Source organism: Periplaneta americana, chromosome 2 (assembly GCF_040183065.1).
Source record: "Periplaneta americana isolate PAMFEO1 chromosome 2, P.americana_PAMFEO1_priV1, whole genome shotgun sequence".
NCBI lineage: Eukaryota > Metazoa > Arthropoda > Insecta > Blattodea > Blattidae > Periplaneta > Periplaneta americana.
Genome location: NC_091118.1, coordinates 3,140,860 through 3,168,033, shown reverse-complemented (window position 1 = coordinate 3,168,033; position 27,174 = coordinate 3,140,860). Strand labels below are relative to the sequence as shown.

The window sequence follows — 27,174 nt, the reverse complement described above, 5'->3', positions numbered from 1 at the left end:
AAAGGCACTTTTAATAGACCTTCTATTACACAGTCATTTTCAACACAAACTCTCCAGAAACTTGTTCTGCCATATTTTTCACAATATCACTTAATTGGGAAATTAAACACTTAATAATTCACAATTAATATAACTCTTAGGCACTCGAACAAATCACAAATTTAAAATACTGCACTGCAAGAACACAATTACATTCATGAGCTAGCGTGCTAAGCGTACTGTTGCTTCGCGCCTGCGAAGAAACCGATCACGAGAGCGGCAACTCACCCGGCCTTACACTGCACGTTGGAAACAGAAGAGAGCGGGGGGATGGGCAGTTGTGCGCGGTACGGTCACAGGCTACCTCACGTAGCAAGCGGTTTCTCCAGTGATGCCGCCTTGACAACTTGTTTCTTTTCGAGAGCAGAGAGCGCATATAAATCTAACAATTACTTTAATTTTAATTACTATGGTAAAACTAATAATACAAAATTATTACATTATGTTATATTATAAACTTTTTCTTTTGTAATTTCCTTAGGCAACCGCCGGTAGTCCGCAGAATACGCCCCTGCCTAATACTTTGTGGTTTTTCTACTAAAATTCTTGTATTCAGCAAATTTAATGCAGACAAAACTATTAATCTCTAAAGGCTTATTTTCTAAATAATGATTTTTGAATGGTTATTTTACGACACTTTATCAACTGCTGTGATTATCTAGTGTCAGAGTGAAATGAGTCAAGAGTCCAGACAAAAGTTACCCAGCATTTCCTCTCAATGGGTTGAGGGAAATCCCGGAAAAAATCTCAACCAGGTAAGTTTTCCCAACAGGATTTGAACCGAAGCCCACTCGCTTCATTGTCACGAATTCTAACCGTTACTCCACAGTGGTGGACTAAATAATGATTTTACGTGCTTCATATTGTTTAGGAACGAAGATATTGTAACACTGAAATATTTATTGTATATATTTATAATTTACCAAAATAAATGTCATAATATTCGCTCCCCTAACGTGACGTGCACATTATTATTACCAGTGCTGTACTCAATACGTAACCCGTCTGCTCAGGTCTAGTGGAAGTATGTGGCAACAGCGCAACATTCGACTCTCTAGAACATACATGGGCACAATAATTTTCGGTTACGTGAGGCACTCGATTTGAAATAATTTGTTTACTAGGAGAGGAGACTGCAGAGTAGGATGGGAAATATAAACTGCTGTGACCTGCGTCACCTTATCGTAATCGCTAAGGCGGTCAGTGGCGAATTATTAGAAAAGCGCTTGGTTAACGTGAGAGACTCGAAAACTTTTGTTCAATTTGGCAAATTAATTCGGCAGCTTTAATCATAAACCTCTTTACCGTTTCTCCGTAGCTGAATTGATTTCAATCACAGGCGAGAAATTGTGTAACTAGCCAATAATATTCCATCACGTTGTCTACGTTTATTTTTTTGAATATTCTGGCGTTTATCAAGATTAGTTAATAGATTTGCACGTTCTCGACCTAAAATAATTTCAGAAAATCATATTTCGTTTTCTACGCACATTTGATATTTTTTTTTTTTATAAATTTCTTTTGGAAATAATATTACAAACAAAATTTAATTCCTCGTAGGCTACCTTTTAATGCAGCGTGTTTAAGGTATAATGTATTTAATATACTATGCAAATGTTAAGATCAAAAATTTTCTTCGGAATAGTACGAAAAATAACATTTAACTTGTCCTACATTCTAATTCAGCATGTTCTTTATGACATAAGGAGTAATGTCGTTGTATATTAAATTTATTAATGCCTAATAGGATTTTCGAGCATAACATACATCGTATGTTCTCCCCTTCTAAACAGCAATAAACTCTTCCTCCCATTTCTCATGAAATAATCGTTTTCTAACGCGTACACACTGCTTTGATAATGCCATTATGCCACCACTGATATTGCTTATGAAACTGATATAGAACCTGTCCACGCCTGAGGGATGAACGGGGACTGTGAAGATGATGTCACTCAGAGCGATAAGCTCAGTGAAGGTCAGTGAGGCACAAATTCTCAAGTGAGGCGCGATGCCCATCTCTGCTCTAGAAGTCTGTTTCTTATGAAGCCGTTGTTACTGGCAATCAGCATGTTCAATATCATAAACAGCTGTTCCGTTGTTGCATAGCTACGGAAGTCTAACCAGTTTTTATGTAGACTAGAGCGTTCTTACGTAACTGAAGAAAACATACAGACAGAAAAAAAAAAACATCTTGAAAGTATTGCAAAGTAAATCACGAACAAAAGTTTTCTTCTTTTTTTCTCCGTAACTTGTGTTATCACACCGCTATGGTAATCAAGTGTCTAGAGCGCTGAACTTGTATATCCCAGTTCGATCCCCGACGTGTGTTGGGGAAGCCCATGCTCCAGGTAATAAAGGGGTTTTCTCCAAGAACTCCGGTTCCCCTGTAACATCCCAACATATCTCCATGATCACCTCACCTCATCGCGGGTGTAGCGTAGACCAGCCTCCTACGGCGCACCCTGGGCAACGACTCTGTCGGTAAATTGGTCTACACAACTGACTTCAAATGGGTGAATGACGAACAATCAAGTACCTGTAAAAAAAAATAGTTTGTCACTGAAAAATTCACAAAAATTATTTGTGCCTCTATTATATGGTGATCCAATTATTGATTCTGAATAAATGGTATTCCTGCTAGCAATTTATTACATTAGGCTATACCATATTCGTGGACATGAGGAAAATAGTTTTTGAGAGCGTGTAATAATATTTTAAGTACCTATACTACTACTATTATTATTATTATTATTATTATTATTATTATTATTATTATTATTATTATTATTTACTTACTTACTTAGTGGCTTTTAAGGAACCCGAAGGTTCATTGCCGCCCTCACATAAGCCAGCCGTTGGTCCCTATCTTGAGCAAGATTAATCCAGTCTCTAACATCATATCCCACTTCCCTCAAATCCATTTAATATTATCTTCTCATCTATGTCTCGGCCTCTCCAAAGGTTTCTTTCCCTCCGGCCTCCCAACTAACACTCTATATGCATTTCTGGATTCGCCCATACGTGCTACATGCCCTGCCCATCTCAAACGTCTGGATTTAATGTTCCTAATTATGTCAGGTGAAGAATACAATGCGTGCAGTTCTGCGTTGTGTAACTTTCTCCATTCTCCTGTAACTTCATCCCTCTTAGCCCCAAATATTTTCCTAAGCACCTTATTCTCAAATACCCTTAACCTATGTTCCTCTCTCAAAGTGATATTCCAAGTTTCACAACCATACAGAACAACCGGTAATATAACTGTTTCATAAATTCTAACTTTGAGATTTTTTGAGAGTAGACTGGATAATAAAAGCTTCTCAACTGAATAATAACAGGCATTTCCCATATTTATTCCGCGTTTAATTTCCTCTCGAGTAGGCCTATAATTTATATTTGTTACTGTTGCTCCCAGGTATTTGAATTTTTCCACCTCTTCAAAGGATGAATTATTACTATTAAATTATTATTATTATTATTATTATTATTATTATTATTATTATTATTATTATTATTATTATTATTATTATTATTATTATTATTGTATGAGCTTATCTGTTTTAGGCGACTAAAGATAAATGTTTGCTTTAGAGGCAGATAACATTTTTATGATTGACAGTTATTCACATTGAAAATTAAACATAAACGCTACATAAACCATAAAACGTCTTTGACATAAACACAGAAGTTTGTTTTCTCTGTAGACCATAGACAAATAAATATAGACTGTCATGTTTATGCTTACGTTATTTGGAAACAATACACAATCGTAGAGCGCTGAAGTATACAACAGAATATGATGAAAACGTCATTGTTTTGTTTCCATAGTTACCAAGTATCCTTGCGGTTATGTGTAAGTTCCCATCGTGAATGAGGTCTGACTTTTTATTATTAAGTTAACGTTTACGTTATATTTAATTTTCATTGTGAATGGGCCTAATATTAAAAGGCTATATAGGCTAGGTAAATTATTTTCTACTTGGATACATTATACGTTCATTTATTGGCTATCCTGTTTGTTCTAAGTTTCGTTTTCATATGACGTCATCAGCTTCCTGATGTGAATTTTTGTAAGTGAAGGAGTAATGTCTAAAATTACTATAAAAAGAATTAAAGACGGCTGGAGGGATAGAAAATGTGTATGTATTACTCTTAAATTAGCATAAATATACTGATGTAGGTATTATGATGGTGGTACAACGCCTGGTGTGGGCTTCGTAGTGATCCTATTAGCATGTTTCCTAAATCAAAACTGTGTTCTAGGCTGCCATTTGCAATAACGTAATTGTAACGGAAATTGGTAAAATAAAATGTTTTTCTTATTTATGACATAGATAATGTATGTAGGTACGAAATGATTGTCTCCTGGACATACAAAGACACGGAAAAGTCCACAAAAGGCTTGTACTACATTATTACATTTATCTATTGTATGCTGTTCATTGGTAAGATGTTAACTGCAGAGAAAATTTGTGGGCAGTGATAAACATGCTTTAACCCCAGTCAGAATTTGAGGAATTTAATTCCTTTTTCATGTTGTTTGCAAAAAGTTGCAGATACAGCCTTTTCTATAGCACGCGACATCGAAACTTTCAGCTTGTAATTTTCTAAGTTCTGTGGTGCAAGGATTTCCGTAGGCCTAGCATATACGAATCTGTGATAGGTTAGGTTAGTTTAGGCTTTTAGTATGCTTTCCATATACGAATCTGTGGCAGGTTAGGTTAGTTTAGGCTTTTGATATGCCTTGTATATACGGATCTGTGATAAGTTAGCTTACTTTAGGCTTTTAGTATGCCTTCCATAATATCAATGTGATAGGATAGGTTAGTTTAGGCTTTTAGTATGCCTTCTATATACGAATCTGTGCTAGGTTAGGTTAGTTTAGGCTTTTAGTATGCCTTCCATATACGAATCTATGACAGGTTAGGTTAGTTTATGCTTTTAGTATGTCTCACATATACGAATCTATGACAGGTTAGGTTAGTTTAGGCTTTTGGTATGCCTTCCATATACGAATCTGTGACAGGTTAGGTTAGTTTAGGCTTTTGGTATGCCTTGCATATACTAAGTGAAATGTTTGTTTCGCGTTCATTTTTAAGTGTTCTACTGCTTTATTTCAAGTATTAGATCTAAATGATTATTTTTAGGTTACCTATACCGATCAATTTTTTTTTCAATTGTTAGCTATTTTGTAATATGTTTTCAAGTCAACTAACGTCATATTTGAATTCTTCGCATTCAAAACTATCTTCCATCAGAAAATTAGATCATTTTTGTACTTTTTTCGTCAAAAAAAAAAAACCTTCAGTGCTGTAGAAAATCCTAGATACAATTCCAGAGTTATAAATGTAAATAAAGACTGTACAGATCAAAGTGTTGCATTAGGACCCAACTGTTAGAGAACTGGATATGTAGACCAAATGAATGATTACTGTTATTACATAGTCCACGCCTGTGGAGTAACGGTTAGCACGTCTAGCCGCGAAATCAGGTGGCCCGGGTTCGATTCCCGGTCATGACAAGTTACCTGGTTGAGGTTTTTTCCGGGGTTTTCCCTCAACCCAATATGAGCAAATGCTGGGTAACTTACGGTGTTGGACCCCGGACTCATTTCACCGGCATTATCACCTTCATCTCATTCAGACGCTAAATAACCAAAGCTGTTGATAAAGCGTCGTAAAATAACCTACTAAAATAAAAAAAGTTATTACATATGGCAGACATATTGCTAGTCATATTGAAATAAGAAAGTTTGTAATTGGTTACTAATATCACCATAATAAGGTTATGTTTACTTCAATGCACAGAAGTGCCCCGATGATGTGTAAACCCACCTTCATTATCCTCAGGTCGGCCATATTGACTTCTGCAATTACCTCAGAAGTATCTTAGTAAGATAATTGATTGCGGAAGTGTGTACAAAAGGAAAACTCAACATCTTAATGAAAATTCGTACAAGGTTGGATACGGTGTACCAATATATACCATTTCGCAGGACATTAGCTGATGTTTGTGACGAGGTTAGGAGTCTGAAGAGGGGTAGTTAAGTGACAGACAGCCCCGAGGTCAGTGACAGGTTTACCCATTCAACCCACACTATTTGAAGCAGATTTAATAGTCTTCACATTTATTTTCTAGTATATTTCAGTGATTTCATACATGCTATCAAGTGGTGTAGTCATATTCAACTTTCACTGAACATTTTAGCAATATTACATGGGTTAGGATCCCTAAAACTATTATTAGTGTCAGGAGAGGCATTAAAATTGCGTGATTCTTAAGACAGAAATTACAGCCTTGTGAATATATGTTACAGGGCACAGAAGTCAACACGGAGGCCAGGCTGGGAAGCTTACAAGAAAGCCAGGGAGAATTTAGAACCAACAAGAAGATGATGGAGTCGCTGATAATTCAGAATATGAGGAGGAAATGTTTTCGTCGTATTCTGTGAGTGTTACAAAACTTTAAGGTCATATTCTCAATTCTTGTTATGACCTTACATTCCTATACTGTGAACTTACTGTTTCGTATTTTTACTCTGTGACTCTCCTGTCCTGCGTCGATTCTAGCCTCTAATAAAATTGTATTTCAAACTTAATTAGTTTGGAATGTGTATTATATGACTTTCTTGTGTTAAATTCCATTGTACCTGGTTTATATGTTTCGACCTATTATGGGTCATCCCCAAAAGTGGTCATTGTTGGTCTTGGCGCCACTTGTTTCCTGTGAGGGTGTGTTCGTGTGGTATAATGTCGAGTCAAAGAGTGTGTATGTCCTGAAATTGAGTTGTGTGTTGAGAATTTCATTGGGGGTGTGTTTTCGTGTGTCTGTATATTTCGTATTGTTCTAGTGTGTTGAGTTTCTGGCTTTTTGGTTGGATGTGTAGTATTTCCATGACTGTGTTGATGTCTCTGTAGGTGTGGTTAGCATTTGTGGTGTGTTCTGCATATGTGGAGGTGTTTTGTAATTTTGTTATGGCTGTGATGTGTTCTTTGTAACGTGTTTGAAATGATCTGCCTGTCTGTCCTATGTAGAAGTTGTTGCAGGTGTTACATTTGAGTTTGTATACGCCTGTGTGGTTGTGTTTGTTTGTTTGTGTGTTGAGATGTTTTTGTAGAGTGTTATTTGTTCTGTATGCGATGTTGTAGTTTAATTTCTTGAATGAGGTTGCAATTTTGTGTGTGTTTTTGTTTTCGTATGTTAGTGTGATGTATTTTTTGTGTTCTTGTGCTTGTGTTGTATTATGTTTTTTGTGATTATGTTTTGTCTTATGTATTATGTTTATTATGTTGGGGTTGTATCCGTTTTCTTGTGCTATGTATTTGATTGTGTTTAGCTCTTCTTTATAATCATGTTGGTATGTTGAGTAGTCTGTGTACCATTGTTCGGAATGCAGCTTGTTTGTGTTGTGTGGGGTGGTTGGATGTGTTGTGTATGTGTGTTGTTGTTGTTGTTGTTGTGGGTTTTCTGTATACTTTGAATGTGTGTTTGTTTACTTTTGTTATTGTGATGTCTAGAAAATTTATGGATTTGTTGTTTTCAGTTTCTGTAGCTTTGGGTGTATTTTGTTTATGTGTTGATGCAGGTTTTGGATCTGTCTGCTGTTTCCTTTGTATAGTATTAGTATGTCATCTACGTATCTGTGCCAATATACACTGGTCAAAAAAAGTTAAGCATATTTCCAGTTTACCCAATAATACCTGATATTTATGTTTCTTTTGGTTTTATGTGGCACGTGTTATGTTTACCAATTCAAACTCTTTCATTTGTTTTAGTCTGCATCGCTAGGTAACGTTCAAATCACGGCTAGTAAAGAAAAGCCTGTAATTCGAGCAAAGTTCAGTCAGTGTCATTTTGCTTCATAGTGCTTCATAGTGCAGTACAATGGCTCGGAACACCCTACCAATGGCAGACCGCATCAAAATCATCACTTTGATGGAACAAAACATGAGACAAGTTGATGTTGCTAACATCCTTCATGTGAATCAGAGTATTGTCTCCAGACTGGAGAAAGTTCCAGGAAACCCAGTCAATAGCAGATCGACCTCGCGAAGGCCGTCCACGCAAAACAACACCAGGTCAGGACCGGTATGTAAGGTTATCTGCACGTAGGAACCCTATAGCCTCAGCTACAACTCTGCGCCATGACCTGCGCGAAGCCACTGTGTTGTTGTAAGTAGCCAAACTGTGCGCAATAGACTTCATGACATAGGGTTGTATGCTCGAAGACCACTCAAGACTCCAGCACTCCGTCCACATCACAGGGGTGCTCGTGCAAGATGGGCTAGAGCACATGAGAATTGGACACGAGGCCAATGGACCAGAACTTTATTCTCAGATGAAGTGAGAATGGGCCTACACCCTGACAACAACTCTATTCGCGTATGGAGACGAACAGGGGAACGAAATCATCCCTCAATGACCGTGGAACGTCACCAACAGTTTGGTGGTTCAATCTTGTTTTGGGCAGGTGTCATGTTTGGCCGCCGCACACCACTGGTTTCAATAGAGGGAAACATGACTGCTGCCGTGTATGAGAACAACATCCTCCAACCCATAGTAAGTGGTTTTGCAGAGACTGTAGGAGAAGGGTTCACTCTACAGGACGATAATGCTCGGCCTCATCGTGCTCATAGTGTGCAGCGGTATCTTGTAGAACATGGGATCTGAAGAATGGATTGGCCAGCATGCTCACTGGATATGAACTGCATAGAGCATGCATGGAGCTTTCTCAGGAGAGCCATTTCCAATCGTCCACATCACCCATTAACGATTCAAGAACTCAGGAATGCTGCCTTGGAAGAATGGGACAATTTGCCTCAGGAGAGCTTAGATGCATTGGTACTGAGTATGCCCCGTCGCATACAAGAGTGCCTCAGGGTTCGTGGAGGACCAACACGTTATTAAACAGGGTACTGAAAGCACCATCTCCTTTTCTTTGATGATGTACGAATTTCAACTTCCCTTATCTTTTCTGTTGTTTCCAAACAATGCAACTTTTTCATTTCATATTGAGTCCATTGTTAACAAATAGTGTATTTCTACTTTTAAGTTTATTCTGTGGAACCAAGAAACCCAATTATAATTTATCTATTTTATTTTAATTAATAAAAACAGTTATATGCCTAATTATGCTTAACTTTTTTTGACCAGTGTATGATGTTGTCTGCGTGTTTGTTGTTGTGTTTATTTAGTATGTATGTCTGTCCAGGTACGTTAGAATTTAACACAGGAAAATCATATAATACATACTCTGAAGTGATACAGTGTTAAAAGTTGTGTGATCAAGATGTTTAATTAGTTGTTTTAGCTTTAAGGTCAGTGTAAGAAAAGCGAAGAGCAGAAAACATGATTTTTGTGACCTCTACATTGGACATCTGTTTCAGTATGGGTTTATCATATTATCAGTACATATTAGTGTTAGTGTCTCGTCGTGGGGATAGTGTTGCAATGTGTTTTATCCTCCGCCCGCTTGTATTTGCGTAAATATGCGAGTGAAACGAAAAGTTAGGTTAGGTTACGTGAGGGGATAGTTAATGGACAGTAAACCAAGTACTTTGACAAGGTTAGGTGAGGGATTAGGTGATAGGTTCTGAAGGTGTGTAACAGAGAGGTTTAACTTGTTCAGCCTACACTACATACAGGAGGGTGGAATTAAAATCCTACAGTTTTCACTTAATCTTTCTTAGAGTGCTAATTAATTTTATACGTCTACAGTGTTCACATAATGTTTTCTAAAGTGCTTTTCTATTTTTTTATCTTCATAGTGTTAACATATTCTTTCCTAGGGTACTCTTGAATTCTTTAGTGTCAATGTTCAAATAGTTTCCTAGAGTGCTCATTTAATGATTACTTTTGTAGTTTTCACAGAGCGTTCCTAAAATGCTCTTTCGTTTTCCATTTTCACAGTGTTCACATAGTGTTTCTAGACTGCTTTTTACATTTCCAGTTTCCATTTACCAATTCACAAAAAAGGAAAACCTGCTCATGTAATAGTTATCGACCAATAGCACTATTAAGCATGATAGCAAAAACCATGGAGTCCATGATCTCCAACAGATTAACTTGGTATTTAGAATCCCAAAATCTTTTATCACCAAGACAAGCCGGCTTTCGACAACTACAGTCTACCAGTGAACAAGTCATACGCCTCGGCCAAGAAATAAAAGACAGTTTTAACAAGAAAGACGATACCTTGGCAATATTTATTGACTTTCAGCTAGCATATGACTCTGTTTGGAGAAATAAATTATTACTAAAACTCCAGAAATTAGGTATCTCCAGCAATATGTTCAGATGGATATCAGAATTCCTTAGTCAAAGATTCATTGCCACTAAATTCAATAACTCACTTTCTAGTTACAGACAAACATATCGAGGTCTACCTCAGGGCGCTGTCCCCAGCACAACTTTATTCAATATTTATATAAATGACTTACCCTCCCTATTAGAGGAATCAAACATGAAAACAGCACTATTTGCAGATGATATAGTTTTGTGGACTTCCGGATCTTACAGACATAGAGACAAAATTCAAAATTCTGCTCTTAAAGCTCTAAATCAACTACATGAATGGAATACATCAAATTTGATGACACTCAATTTAAGCAAAAGTAACTACCAAATATTTTCACTCGGTAAAAAAGAAAGAGAATTCAATATCCAATACAATGGCCAACACCTTCCTAGGACTTATGAATCCAAATATCTTGGAGTTATTTTCGATAGTAAGTTAACATGGAGCAACCATTTGAAATACATTTCTGAAGAAGCTCGTAAAAGATTCTCCCTTCTAAAAAGACTAGCAGGAAAGAAATGGGGATGCTCTAGGAATACTTTGAACACCACATACAAAATGTTTATACAGCCAATGCTGACATACTGTGGAGAAATTTTAATTACTTCACCTTTCATAAACGAAATAGAATATGTTCATAACCAAGCTCTGAGACTCATTACTGGTGGAATCAAAACAACTCCAGTAGATTCTATGAGATTCCTCACTAATATTAACAGCATCAAAATGACAATACAAGAAAAAGCACTGATTCAATATGAAAAACTTATCAGATTACCAGGAAACAATTGGCATTCATACAGTCCTCTCTGTAGATTGAAAACTCAAAAAAGTTTCATATCCATTGTTCAAGAATTAAAACAGAAAATCAATATCCCGAATTTAAAAGAAAACTTACAAATTAAACCAAACCCTTTAACTCTATTAAATATAGAATATAATCTAAATTTAACAGAAGAAATATTGAAATCAGAAGTAAACACTGAAATGCTGAAACAATTGTCTTTAGAGACAATTAATATTAGGTACCCTCCACAAAACTGGCTTCATTTATACACCGACGGATCCTTGATCTCCAGAGAACAAGGTGCCGGTGCAGGTGTTACGTGCTGTCTCTTCTCACTTTATAGATCTCTTAGATATGGAACAACAGGTTTTGATGGTGAAATCGTTGCAATAAGTGAAAGTCTCAGGAATCTTCTATGCCACATCAATAAATTTAAGAATGCAGTTATATTGTCAGACTCCAAAGCAGCTATTCTATCAATAGTCTCTAAACACACACCTTCATCTCAAACAGCAGAAATAACTAAAATGCTCTCTCAATTAATATCACTCAATAAAAGAATTGTATTCCAATGGATACCATCCCATTGTGGAATCCTGGGAAACGAGAATGCAGATGCTTTAGCAAAGAAGGGCAGCACTGCTACTTACAGACCTGTTACTAAATCTACGTATTACTCTGTGAAGAGATTTATTAAATCTACATACTTAGACTTCAACAAACAAAATTTGATAACACAATCCCAAGGGAAAAAATGGAACTCTGTGCATCATAATCCACAGTTAATTCCCGATTTACCACGAAAATCGTCTGTAGCTGCATTTAGATTGGCAACAGGCCATGATTGTTTGGCCAAACACCTGCATAGAATTGGAATATATCAGTCCCCTAACTGCCCATTGTGCAACTCAAACCAAGAAATGGATTCGGAACACCTCAAAATCTGTGCTTCAGTGGCTGGCCATGACAATATCTTTGAAAAATATTGGAGTGCAAGAGGGCAAATGACTTTATTGTCAAACGCCTGGCATTAGAAAACAACAACAACAACATTTCCAGTTTCATAGTGTTGACAGTGTGTTTACTGGAGTCATCTTTTCACATTGATTTCTAGAGTGTTCTTTCATTTTCTAGTTTCACAGTGTTGAAATAGTTTTTATTAGAATACCTTTTTATTTTATAGCCTATGTCTGTGATCTTATACGTATTATTATCTGGTGTAACTTTATTATTCAATATTCTCTGTAATTTTAAAGTTTTGAATGGTCCCTTAACTGCGAGCATATTATTTGTTGAAGGGTAGTCATTACAATTACGTCATTACTTTAGACGGAAATTATAGCAATGTGAATATGTTGCAGAACTTGGGAATTCACCAGAGACACCCAGCTGGAATGCAGGGGATGTTTACAAGAAAGTTACGAAGAATTTAGAAAAACTAGAAGATCAGAAGAAAGATGGTGGAGATGTTTGTAATCCAGTCTGTGCTAAGGAAATGATTTCAGGATAGTCTGTGAGTGCAATGAAACCTTCAAGATATTTTATTCTCGTTTTATTATATCCTGATATACGTTTAGGGTGAAATTAATTATATATTATTATTATTATTATTTTCTGGCATTACCACTCATGCTGGACCTTAGTCTCTTCCGTAATGCACCTCCGATTATTCTTCTTCATTCCTTGGCTTGCCATTCTCTTTTATCATAAGTTTTGGCATCTTTCTTTTTCTTTTTCGTAGAGTGGAGTCTCCCTTTCCACATTTCTTCCTGCACCCTAATGGTCTCCATTAGCTCCAGAAATCCTAGCAATCTAAATATTTTGAATTCAATTAATGTAACATTATCCTGGTATTACAGTACACCGTCCTCTTTCTAGTTATACACTTTCTTTGTCCCTATTCACTGCCATTTATAGGTGTCCAGTCATCACTCGTCCACTTTGTTCTCCTGCATTTTCTTTTACTTTCCTTCCCTTGCATTCCTTTTGTATCAGATACCATATTATTACACTGCAGAAGTTTATGTAAATTTCTATTCAATGTATGTATACAGGGTGAGCCATTAGTAGTGTCATTAATCTTTGAGACACTTCAAATAAAAAGTTTAATGCAATTTTGCTTGTTTTCGAGATAAAAATTGTTTCCTATGAAACATTTCACACCATGTTTTGAGAAAGTCATTGATTTAATTCCCAATATGCTCAGTCAATTTAAGAGAGCAGAGTATTATGATAATAAATGATGGAAAGAATTTTAGTTTTGTCCTTTAAATGTGTTGACATTTGATTCTAAAAAATATGACTTTCGTACTACAAATTTCTGCACATTTAAAGGACAAAACTAAAATTCTTTCAATCATTTATTATCATAATACACTGCTCTCTTAAACTGACTGAGCATATTGGGAATTAAGTAAATGGCACTTTTTTGTTTGTAACATCTCAAAGAATAATGCTCTGAAATTTCTGATATTGTTTACAGTACACTCTGTATATCTAAAAACTTTGTATATATTCTGACAATGTTTCATATTACGATGAAAGAGTAATGCAACGGAGAAAAATTCTCTCCGGCGTCGGGATTTGAACCCGGGTTTTCAGCTCTACGTGCTGATGCTTTACCACTAAGCCACACCGGAATTTTTCTCTGTTCCATTACTCTTTCATCATATGATGACGCAGAATATCTGCATGGAAATATCGTATGTACTTCGGTACATTAAAATAATATATATGATATGCGTAAATCACTTCGTGATTTAAGACGGCGCTTATTCCGTCGGATCCCGGCCAACTAGTCACTCATAACGAGTGCACCTCAGCACATGTGTGGACTTCAGTCCTATGTTCATAGATATCTATGACGTAATGCAGAGGGCGGCCACTAAAGGGAACCCAAGAGTTGGAACTTAATCAGAGACAATTCTGTCCGACGCCGGGGTAGTATCTGGTGTGGCTTAGTGGATAAAGCATCAGCACGTAGAGCTGAAAACCCGGGTTCAAATCCCAGCGCCGGAGAGAATTTTTCTCCGTTCCATTACTCTTTCATCGTATGATGACGCAGAATATCTGCATGGAAATATCATATGTACTTCGGTACGTTAAATAATATATATGTTTAATTTTGTTGACCAGTGAGCTATTGGCATGCTGCAGTGCTTTGTGTTTTGGTTTTTACAAATTTTGATAATGGATAAATAAATTAATGAAAGAAATAAATTATATAAATATTAAATAAATAAACAAATAAATTGAATAAATAAAATATATTAAATAAATAAACATATTAAATAAATAAATAAATATATTGAATAAATAAAATAAATAAGTAAATGAATAAATAAATAAAATATATTAAATAAATAAATATATTAAATAAATAAACATATTACATAAATAAATAAATATATTAAATAAATAAACATATTACATAAATAGATAAATATATTAAATAAATAAATAAATTGAATAAATAAAATAAATAAGTAAATGGATAAGTAAATAAAATATATTAAATAAATAAACATATTACATAAATATATTAAATAAATAAAGATATTACATAAATAAATATATTAAATAAATAAATTGAATAAATAAAATAAATAAGTAAATGAATAAATAAATAAAATATATTAAATAAATAAATATATTAAATAAATAAACATATTACATAAATAAATAAATATATTAAATAAATAAACATATTACATAAATAGATATTTATATTAAATAAATAAGTAAATTGAATAAATAAAATAAGTAAGTAAATGAATAAGTAAATAAAATATATTAAATAAATAAACATATTACATAAATAAATATATTAAATAAATAAAGATATTACATAAATAAATAAATATATTAAATAAATAAATTGAATAAATAAAATAAATAAGTAAATGAATAAATAAATAAAATATATTAAATAAATAAATAAACATATTACATAAAGAAATAAATATATTAAATAAATAAATAATTACATATTTAAATAAATAAATTAATAAAATAAAATAAATATATTAAGCAATTCAATAAATAAATTGAATAAATTAAAGAATAATTGTATTAAATAATTAATTAATTAAATTAAATAAATAAATAAGATAAAGAAATTAAATAAATAAATACAATAAGTAATTAGGTAAGCAAGTAAATAAATAAATAAATAAACGTGAAAGGAAGAGTGAATCAGATAAGTGACTAATAAAAGAGGAAACAAGAAAATAGGACTGGGAAATCTTCATTACGGGATGTTGGATAGAGATTACAATCCATTTCTAGTTATGCTAATTGTATTTTTATTATGGAGTGGTTATTTATATAATTTTAAAGTTACAAGTAATTGCATTTTGGAATTAAAATTTTACAAAATAAACTGTAATTTGTTAATTATATTTAACAATACCATCTAACGTTATAATTTGATAGTCATTCATATTCTTATAGGTTATGTTTTTTATGAATAACAAATACGTGTTTAACTTTTTGTCACATTCACTTTTGTGAAGCGTTAAAGGCTTCTGAAGTTCACGTATTTTTCTATATTTTTCCATGAGGCACTACTTCGTTCATAAATTCTGCCATTTTTTTTTTTAATTTAACTTTAACAGAAATCAACAAATACTCAAAATTGAGCCTGCTACAAACCATTCTCAGAATAACATGAGAACAAACTTATACATATGAGAATATACTAGCTTTTATTCTTATCAAGCATGAGTATATATTCTGTACAAGATGGATGCTTGAGTATATTCTACTACGCTTCCATGTTATGAGTATGTAATCAAAAATGAGTAGGTACTCATGTTTTTATTCTTACTAAAGAGTATTTACTAAAAGAAATCGAGTATATACTATATACTCATGTTTATTCTTACCACCCATTAATATCTGCAATCTATTTACCCCAGAGAGGAAACTTCTGTGAATATTGGTAGGAGTAATTGTTACATTAGTGTGTACGAAAGGGAAAGGCAATGCCCTAATGAAAATTCATGCATTGTTGAATGTGGTGCACCACTGTATAGTATTTCGTGGAGCATTACTGTGATTTCAGCAGGCAGATGAGAAATTCATTATCCATTTTACACAATCACTTGTATAATACTATATAATTTTTTTTTTTTTTTTCACTTCATTTCATTACTCTTCAAAATATATTTTGATCTCATGTTTCTCCGAAATCAAATTGTACTTAATTTTTAAATTTATCATAGTTCCGTATTCTTTCCGCAATCATATTGTACTTTTCATTTAACCTCTGCTTTGTATTCTGGATCCTAGTGGTCAGCCGTAGATTTCGGCCAGATGTCCCAAATTGTGGAATTTGTTGTTGTTTAAGAGGGGTTAGATGTGACAAGACAGCCCCAAGGTCTGTAACAGATTCACATTATTCAGCCCAGACTATTTGAAGCATATTTCACAGTGTTCACATTGTGTTCCCTAGAGTGTTCTTACATTTTATAGCTTATTTCAACGATTTCATATTTGCCATCAAGTGGTGTAGCCTTATTGAACTTTCACTGGAAGTTTTAGCAATATTAAATGGAATATAATGTCTTAAACTACTGTATTAGTTTAGGAGAGGCCATCAGATTGCGTGATTCCTTAAGATGGAAATTATAGACATATATATATGTTACAGGACGTGGGACTTGAACCAGGGAGGCCCAACTTGGAAGCAGGGATGTTCATAAGAAGGCGACGAAGAATGTGACAAGACAACAAGATGGTGGAGATGCTGATAACCCAGATGTGTGGAGGAAATGTTATCACTGTATTATGTGAGTGCTATAAGCTGATTTTCTCAGTTTTCATTGGGGTCTTTTGTACCTTCCTGTGAAATGAACGTTAGACAGATTTGAAATATAAACTTATTTGGTTGTCGTAACCTTATTAGTGCGATAAAACAAAATAATAGAGAATCTGGTTTTTGTGCACACTATTGTGGACATGTAGCAGCATTTAACAGTACCGTGGATTTGGCACATATTGGTCGTACAGTCTGTTGAACCTCTTTCTACCCGGCGCCTGAGTGTATTTCTCTAAATATTGCGAGATAAAGGTTAGGTTCAATTGCATGGGGATAGCTAAGTAACAGGGTGTAACAGAGATGTATACACACCTCGGCCTCCTGTCACTTAGCTATCCCCGCACCTGATCCACACTAACCTTGTCATGTACTTGGTGTCCTGCTACTTAAGTACACCCTTATCTAATCCTCCCTTAACCTTATCGTTTGTCACTTAGCTATCCCCTCATCTAACTTAACCTCACCTCAGCATTCTGTAAAAAGCGGTTCAACAGACTGTACCACCAATATGTGCCAAATACGTAAATGCTGCTACATGTCCACAATAGTATGTACAAAAACCTAATTCTCTATTAATTTGTTTTCAGCCTACACTAATAGAAGCGGAGGATGGAATTCAAATTCTGCAGTTTTCATACATTTCCTACACAAAGTTTTCATTATATACTTTTACAGCATTCCCATAGTGTTTCCTACATTGTTCTTTCATTTTCTATTTTCATACTGTTCACTTTATGTTTCTAAAGTTCTTTTATTTTTTAATTTAACAATGTGTATATACGGTAGTCTTTGTAAAGTGCTCCATTTTTTTTATTTCACAGTGTCCATATATTATTTTCGAAGGTTTTCCTTCCTTAATTTTGTACCTTGACAATGTTTTTCTTAGACGGTCTGTAATTTTCTACTTTGACAGCATTGACATAGTGTCTGCTACAGTGCTTTTCATTTTATAATTTCACAGTGTTGAAATAGTTTCTTCTAGAGCGCTCTTTTATTTTCTGGCCTGTTTCCGTTATCTTATGTGTGTATGATGAGGTGTAATCACAGTCTAGTGTATACAGTCACGAAGCTCAATACGTAGTAAATATGCAGCCATAGATAGTTGCTAACCAGTAGGATCGCTACTATCAACTCATTACAGACAATGCGAAATAGTACCGGCACAGTCTGTTGTTTCTAGCAATCTCACAACTCGTGACTGTATATACTAGGCTGTGGTGTAACTTTATTATTCAACAATGTCTGTAATTTTCGCAGTATTGAATGTTTTGCTAAAATTATTATTTGTTGCAGGATAGCATTAGAAATATTTAATCACTTTAGGTGGAAATTATAGCAATGTGAATATGTTACAGGAGGTGGGAATTGAAGCAGAGAGGCTCGACTTGGCAGCAGTAAACTACAAGATGGTGGAGATGCTGATTGTCAGGAGGAACTGTTTTTGGGATATTGTGTGAGTGTTATAAATCTTTATACTTGTTTCTTCAACTTTTATTGTGTCCTTATGTTGCTGCACCGTGTTTTACCCTCCGTCCGTACACATTGCGAGTTAAGGGTTAGGTTAGTTCAGATGAGGGGATAGCTAAGTGATAAGATACCAAGCACTGTGACAAGATGAAGTACCACGCCAGGCCACGGTTGTTAATTGTCAAAAGTATCTTTCTTTTGGTACTCCAGGTAGATTTATCTCAGAAAGTTTTAAGCCCATTTTTGTGAAATTTTCAACAGGCATTCACCTGTAATTGGGGAAGAGTTTACTGTATGATGATTATATTTGAATGGATAATTATGATCCAAATATCTTAATGTATCATCAGATATCTTCTTCTACCGCGAATTTTCTCCTGTTCACCATTCCTTCCAGTGCATCCTTCAGTAGGCAGTTTCTTCTCAGCCAGTGACCCAGCCAATTCCTTTTCCTCTTCCTGATCAGTTTCAGCATCATTCTTTCTTCACCCACTCTTTCCAACACAGCTTCATTTCTTATTCTGTCTGTCCATTTCACACTCTCCATTCTTCTCCATATCCACATTTCAAATGCTTCTCTTCACTTCGTCGTAATGTCCATGTTTCTGCACCATACAATGCCACACTCCACACAAAGCACTTCACTAGTCTCTTCCTCAGTTCTTTCTCCAGAGGTCCGCAGAAGATGCTCCTTTTTCTGTTAAAAGCTTCCTTGGCCATTGCTATCCTCCTTTTGACTTCCTGGCAGCAGCTCATGTTACTGCTTATAGTACACCCCAAGTATCTGAAGCTGTCCACTTGCTCTACTGCCTCATTTAGTATTCGCACGTTTACCTTCTTTATTTTTCTTCCTATAACCATGGTCTACGTCTTGTTTGCATTTATCTTCATCCCATACTGCTCACAGCTGTCATTTAGCTCCAGTAGCATATCCCTTATATTCAGCAAATCCTATGCACTTTGTTCTTCTTCTTCTTCTTCCTACCATCATTGAGAATAAGATGAAAGTGAAAATATGGAAGATTGGAAAGTGCTGGGTTTGCAGTAAAATATGTGTTTGGGCAGAAACTAATGAATCAAATGAAATTCGTTTTGTTACAATTATGTATCCAGAATTTTCAAGCCTATTGCCTCATTGTTGTCAGGGATATCGGTTTGTAATAATTATGCACATTTAATTGATACATTACTATTGTAAAATAAATGAGTATATTCAGATATAATTTTGACCACAGCTGCTGTTATGTGCGAGCAATTTCAGTTTGAAGTCTCGTAATTTTATGACGATATTTGCCTGAGGTACAGCCACATTTATCAAACACGAAAACTGAACAATTTTAACACACGCATTGCCTTAAAAATGACAATATCGAGATTAATATGTGCTTTAAAGGTGTAATTGAAGACAAACACATATACAGACACTAGTGGAGTATATTAGTCATCTATTTAGTAGTTTTAGTAGGCAAACGTGATCTACCATTGTGGAGTAACATGATGTCTGAATGTGAAATGAGCGGTCTCAGGTTCAAATCCCGTTTGGGACAAGTTACTTGGTTGAGGTTTATTCCGCGATTTTCCCACCACAAAGACCATCATGGACGATAGAGAAACCCTAAAGCCTGGACCTCCACGTAACTAGCCACATGTTCATAGGGGGCAAAATAGCCTGGAATTATTAACTAACGTAAAAATATGACATTTTTGAAGTCTAAAAATAACTTCGGAAACTTGGTTAAATTTGTGCATAATAGGTTTCAGTGTATTAAATCTACAATATTTTCTTACTTACTTACTTACTGGCTTTTAAGGAACCCGGAGGTTCATTGCCGCCCTCACATAAGCCTGCCATTGGTTCCTATCCTGAGCAAGATTAATCCAGTCTCTACCATCATATCCCACTTCCCTCAAAAACATTTTAATATTATCCCCCATCTACGTCTCGGCCTCCCCAAAAGTCTTTTTCCCTCCGGTCTCCCAACTAACTCCTATAATTTCAGCAGGCCGATGTTTCTGACAAGGTTAGAAAGAGTTTAAAGAGGGTTTAGATGTGACAGACAGCCCAGACTATTTGAAGCATATTTCACAGTGTGTTCCCTAGAGTGTTCTTACATATTGTAGCTTATTTCAACGATTTCATATTTGCCATGAAGTAGTGTAGACTTATTGAACTTTCACTGGAAATTTTAGCAATATTAAATGGAATAGAATGTCTAAAACTACTGTATTAGTTTAGGAGAGGCCATCAGATTGCGTGATTCCTTAAGATGGAAACTATAGACGTATGCATATGTTACAGGACGTGGGAATTGAACCAGGGAGGCCCGACTTGGAAGCAGGGATGTTCATAAGAAGGCAACGAAGAATGTGTGGAGATGGTGATAACCTGGACTGTGTGGAGGAATTGTTGTCACTGTATTATGTGAGTGCTATAAGTTGATTTTCTCAGTTTTCATTGGGGTCTTTTGTACCTTCCTGTGAAATGAACGTTAGACAGATTTGAAATATAAAGTTATTTGGTTGTCGTAACCTTATTAGTGCGATAAAACAAAATAATAGAGAATTTGGTTTTTGTGCACACTATTGTGGACATCTGACAGCATTTAACAGTACCGTGGATTTGGCACATTTTGGTGGTACAGTCTGTTGAACCTCTTTTTACCCTCTGCCTGTGTGTATTTCTCTAAATATTGCGAGTTAAAGGTCAGTTCAGAATATGTATGATAAGACTTTCTTGTGTTAAATTCTAACGTACCTTGTTCACATGTTTCGACCTATTTATGGGTCATCCTCAGAACTGGTCGTTGTTGGTCTTGGCGCCTCTTGTTTTGTTTCCTGTGAGGGTGCGTTCGTGTGGTGTAAAGTGGAGTCAAAGAGTGTGTGTGTTCTGAAATTGAGTTGTGTGTTGAGAATTTCATTTGGATGTGTTTTCGTGTGTCTGTATATTTCATATTGTTCTAGTGTGTTGAGTTTCTAGCTTTTTGGTTGGATGTGCAGTATTTCCATGTCTGTGTTGATGTCTCTGTAGGTGTGGTTAGCATTTGTGATGTGTTCTGCATATGTGGAGGTGTTTTGTAATTTTGTTATGGCTGTGATGTGTTCTTTGTAACGTGTTTGAAATGATCTGCCTGTCTGTCCTATGTAGAAGTTGTTGCAGGTGTTACATTTGAGTTTGTATACGCCTGTGTGGTTGTATTTATTTGTTTGTGTGTTGAGATGTTTTTGTAGTGTTATTTGTTCTGTATGCGATGTATTTAATTTCTTGGATGAGGTTGCAATTTTGTGTGTGTTTTTGTTTTCGCATGTTAGTGTGTGTGTGTATGTAATGCTCTGGCTTTAACAATGAAGTCATCATCCTTCTTGCTTCCCAATATTTTGATGGAAGGTCCACAAATGTCCTAAGAGTTTCACAATTAGCCAGGTGCTCCATCTCCATGTCCATCTCTGGTGCACAGTAAGCATTTAGGTGATGTATTTTTTGTGTTCTTGTGCTTGTGTTGTAATCTTATGTTTTTTGTGTATATGTTTTGTTTTTCTTATTATGTTAGGGTTGTATCCGTTTTCTTGTGCTATGTATTTGACTGTGTTTAGCTCTTCGTTGTAATCCTGTTGGTTCATTGGTATGTTGAGTAGTCTGTGTACCATTGTTCAGAATGCAGCTTGTTTGTGTTGTGTATGTGTGTTGTTGTTGGTTTTTTTTGTATACTTTGAATGTGTGTTTGTTGTCTACTTTTGTTATTGTGATGTCTAGAAAATGTATGAATTTGTTGTTTTCAGTTTCTAATGTGTAGTGTAGCTTTAGGTGTATTTTGTTTATGTGTTGATGCAGGCTTTGGATGTCTTTTGCTTCCTTAGTATAGTATTAGTATGTCATCTACGTATCTGTGCCAATATAACAATGAATTTAACACAAAGAATTATCATATTTCGAAGTGATACAGTGTTAAAAGTTGTGTAATCAAGATGTATTAAAGGTTAGGTTCAGTTACGTGGGGATAGCTAAGTAACGGGTTGTAACAGAGATGTATACACACCTCGTCCTCCTGTCACTTAGCTATCCCCGCAACTGATCCACACTAATTTAGTCATAGTATTTGGTCTCCTGCTACTTAAGTACACCCTTATCTCATCCTGCCTTAACCTTAACCTAATTCCACATCTTCTGTCACTTAGCTATCCCCTCACCTAACCTAAACTGACTTTTAACTGGATATATTTAAAGAAATACACGCAGGCGCAAGGTAGAAAGAGGTTCAACAGACTGTACCACCAATATGTGCCAAATCCACGGTACTGTTAAATGCTGCTAGATGTCCACAATAGTGTGCACAAAACCAAATTCTCTATTATTTTGTTTTGAACAGGAGGCTGCAATTAAAATTCTACAGTTTTCATACATTTCCTACACAAAGTTTTCATTTTATACCTTTACAGCGTTCCATAGTGTTTCCTACGTTGTTCTTCCATTTTCTAGTGTCACAGTGTTTGCATTTCGTTCCTAGAGTTTCATTTTCTATTTCCATAGTGTTCACTTAATGTTTTTAGATTGATCTTATATTTTCTACTTCAACAATGTTTTTATACAGTAGTCTTTGTAAAGTGCTCCTTTTTTTTTTATTTTATAGTGTTCACGTATTGTTTTCCAGGGTTTTCCTTCCTTAATTTTGTACCTTGACAGTGTTTTTCTTAGACTGTCTGTAATTTTCTACTTTGACAGTATTCACATAGTGTCTGCTACAATGCTTTTCATTTTATAATTTCACAATGTTGAAATAGTTTTTCCTAGAGCACTCTTTTATTTTCTGGCCTATTTCGGTTATCTAATGCGTGTAATGATGAGGTGTAACTTTATTATTCAACAATGTGTGTAGTTTTCGCAGTATTGAATGTGTTCCTATAACTATTACTTGTTGGAGGGTATGTATGTATTTATTTACACTGCAAGTGGGCAAGCACCCAGTGGCAGTGGTATATACAATATAAACAATACACAATAAAATGATAAACAATACACAATACAATTACACAATACACAATACAATTTTATACACAATACAATGAGAATACACAATATAATTTAACACAATAATAATAAAACATAAATAAAATACCTAATTTTACATTACAACCTACATAATTATGTATAGGTCCTACATAAGTTTCAATAGTCTTTCACTTTATTCTCATCTCACTCACTGTAGTGGCACTATGACGCATTTCACTGACACTTTAGCACACATTTCACTGACACACTAGAACACATTTCACTGACACTATAGAACACATTTCATTCACGCTATAAATTATCACTGATCGGAACTGTTCACTGCACTGTAAAACCATAACTTCACTGACTCACCTCGCTTCACTGATACAACAGTTCAAATAAGTCAAATAATTACACCCTTATGCATACTTATAAACAGAACTACATTTAAACTAAACATTTCTAGTCTAAGACCCTCTTACACGCTATTTTTAAATAATTTACAATTCAAACCAAGGAAGTAAACTCGTCAGGCTAGATAAATAAATGTCACCTTAAAAAATTAAATGTTGAATGTCACCTTAATTTTAATTTGCGCTTTATACACAACTTTTTAAATTATTCTTGAAACTCCTTAAGGAAGGACAGCCCTCAAAGACCGCTGCAGGTAGGTCATTCCAATCATTTATAGTTCTATTTAAAAATGAGAATTTACCTACATCCGTTTTCTGTTTCCTACATTTGATTTTAAAATCATGATCGTTCCTACCATAGTATGTTGGCTTTTCTAACCGAGCCGTTATGTCTACCCATGCTTTCTGACCTAGATGTGCTCTATACAATGATGTTATTCTAGGCATTAGGCATTAGATATATTTAATCGCTTCAGGCGGAAATTATAGCAATGTGAATATGTTACAGGAGGTGGGAATTGAAACAGGGAGGCTCGACTTGCCAGCGGTGAACTACGAGATGGTGGAGATGCTGATTGTCAGGAGGAACTGTTTTCGGCATATTGTGTGAGTGTTACAAACCTTTATACTTGTTTCTTCAATTGTTATCGTGTCCTTATGTTGCTGGAAGTGTTTTGCCCTCCTTCCGCATACATTGCGAGTTAAGGGTTAGGTTAGTTCAGATGAGGGGATAGCTAAGTGATAAGATACCAAGCACTGTTACAAGATGAAGTACCACGCCAGGCCACGGTTGTTAATAGTCAAAAGTATCTTTCTTTTGGTACTCCAGGTAGATTTATCTCAGAAAGTTTTAAGCCCATTTTTTGTGAAATTTTCCACAGGGATTCACTAGTTATTGGGGAAGAGTTTACTGTATGATGATTATATTTGAATGGATAAATATGATCCAAATATCTTAATGTCGTCTATCATCTGATAACTTCTTCTGCCCGAACTCTTCTCCCGTTCACCATTCCTTCCAGTGCATCCTTCAGTAGGCAGTTTCTTCTCAGCCAGTGACCCAGCAAACGTTATCTATCACTGTGGAGTAAAGGTTAGCATGTCTAACCATGAAATGAGCGGGCTCAGCTTCAAATCCTGTTTGGGACAAGTTGCTTGGTTGAGGTTTTTTCCGGGATTTTCCCACCACAAAGAACATCATGGTAATCCTGGATGGCAGACAACCCCCAAAAGCCTAGACTTCCACGTAACTAGGGGGAAAAAATAGCCTGGAATTATTAACTAACCTAAAAACATGACATTTTGAAGTCTAAAAGTAACTTCGGAAATTTGGTTAAATTTTTGCATAATATGTTTCAGTATATTAAATCTATAACATTTACTTACTTAGTTACAAATGGCTTTTAAAGAACCCGGAGGTTCATTGCCGCCCTCACATAAGCCCGCCATCGGTCCCTATCCTGAGCAAAGATTAATCCAGTCCCTGACATCATATCCCATCTCCCTCAAATACATTTTAATATTATCCTCCCATCTACGTCTCGGCCTCCCCAAAAGTCTTTTTCCCCTCCAGCCTCCCAAGCAACACCTGTGATTTCAGCAGCCGATGTTCCTGACAAGGTTAGAAAGAGTTTAAAGAGGGGTTAGATGTGACAGACAGCCCAGACTATTTGAAGCATATTTCACAGTGTGTTCCCTAGAGTGTTCTTACATATTGTAGCATATTTTAGTGATTTCATATTTGCCATCAAGTGGTGTAGCCTTATTCAACTTTCACTGGAAGTTTTAGCAATATTAAATGGAATAGAATGTCTAAAACTACTGTATTCGTTTTAGGAGAGGCTTGATTACTTAAGATGGAAATTATAAACGTATGTATATGTTACAGGACGTGGGACTTGAACCAGGGAGGCCGGACTTGGAAGCAGGGATGTTTATAAGGAGGTGATGAAGAATGTGTGGAGATGCTGATAACCCGGACTGTGTGGAGGAAATGTTGTCACTGTGTTATGTGAGTGCTATAAGCTGATTTTCTCGGTTTTCATTGGGGTCTTTTGTACCTTCCTGTGAAATGAACGTGAGACAGATTTGAAATATAAAGTTATTTGGTTGTCGTAACCTTATTAGTGCGATAAAACAAAATAATAGAGAATTTGGTTTTTGTACATAGTATTGTGGACATCTGGCAGCATTTAACAGTACCGTGGATTTGGCACATACTGGTGGTACAGTCTGTTGAACTTCTGCGTGTATTTCTCTATATTGCAAGATAAAGGTTAGCTAAGTAACAGGGTGTAACAGAGAGGTGTATACACATCTCGTCCTCCTGTCACTTAGCTATCCCCGCAACTGATCCACACTAACCTTGTCATGTGCTTGGTGACCTTCTACTTAAGTACACCCTTATCTAATCCTCCCTTAACCTTATCGTCTGTCACTTAGCTACCCCCTCATCTAACCTAACCTCACCTCAGCCTTCCGTTACTTAGCTATCCCCATGTAACTGAACCTGACTTTTAACTTGCAATATTTAGAGAAATACACGAAGGCGCAAGGTAGAAAGAGGTTCAACAGACTGTACCACCAATATGTGCCAAATTCACGGTACTGTTAAATGCTGCTAGATGTCCACAATAGTGTGCACAAAACCAGATTCTCTGTTATTTTGTTTTGAGCCTACACTAATTGAAGCAGGAGGATGGAATTCAAATTCTACAGTTTTCATACATTTCCTACATACTTTTACAGCGTTCGTATAGTGTTTCCTACATTGTTATTTCATTTTCTATTGCCACAGTGTTTGCATTTCCTTTCTGGAGTGTTCTTTCATTTTCTATTTTCATACTGTTCACTTTATGTTTCTAAAGTTCTTTTATTTTTTAATTTAACAATGTGTATATACGGTAGTCTTTGTAAAGTGCTCCATTTTTTTTATTTCACAGTGTCCATATATTATTTTCGAAGGTTTTCCTTCCTTAATTTTGTACCTTGACAATGTTTTTCTTAGACGGTCTATAATTTTCTACTTTGACAGCATTGACATAGTGTCTGCTACAGTGCTTTTCATTTTATAATTTCACAGTGTTGAAATAGTTTCTTCTAGAGCGCTCTTTTATTTTCTGGCCTGTTTCGGTTATCTTATGCTTGTATGATGAGGTGTAATCACAGTCTAGTGTATACAGTCACGAAACTCAATATGTAGCAAATATGCATCCATAAATAGTTGCTAACCACTAGGATCGCTACTATCGCCTCATTACAGACAATGCGAAATAGTACCAGCACAGTCTATTGTTTCTAGCAATCTCACAACTCAAGCTTCATGACTGTATATACTAGACTGTGGTGTAACTTTATTATGCAACA

General features: G+C 35.4%; 1 long non-coding RNA gene across 1 annotated transcript in view; it reads left to right on the top strand.

Annotated features, from left to right (window-relative positions):
* Positions 1-4,089: 4,089 nt before the first annotated feature.
* LOC138711905 (uncharacterized) overlaps positions 4,090-27,174 on the top strand; it is a 39,713-nt gene continuing 16,628 nt past the window's right edge. Inside the window, exons 1-8 of the long non-coding RNA XR_011335525.1 lie at positions 4,090-4,175; positions 6,353-6,483; positions 12,482-12,633; positions 16,774-16,912; positions 18,297-18,394; positions 20,708-20,830; positions 24,317-24,414; positions 25,697-25,819. This is a non-coding gene — a long non-coding RNA (uncharacterized lncRNA). The remainder of the gene's footprint in view (positions 4,176-6,352; positions 6,484-12,481; positions 12,634-16,773; positions 16,913-18,296; positions 18,395-20,707; positions 20,831-24,316; positions 24,415-25,696; positions 25,820-27,174) is intronic.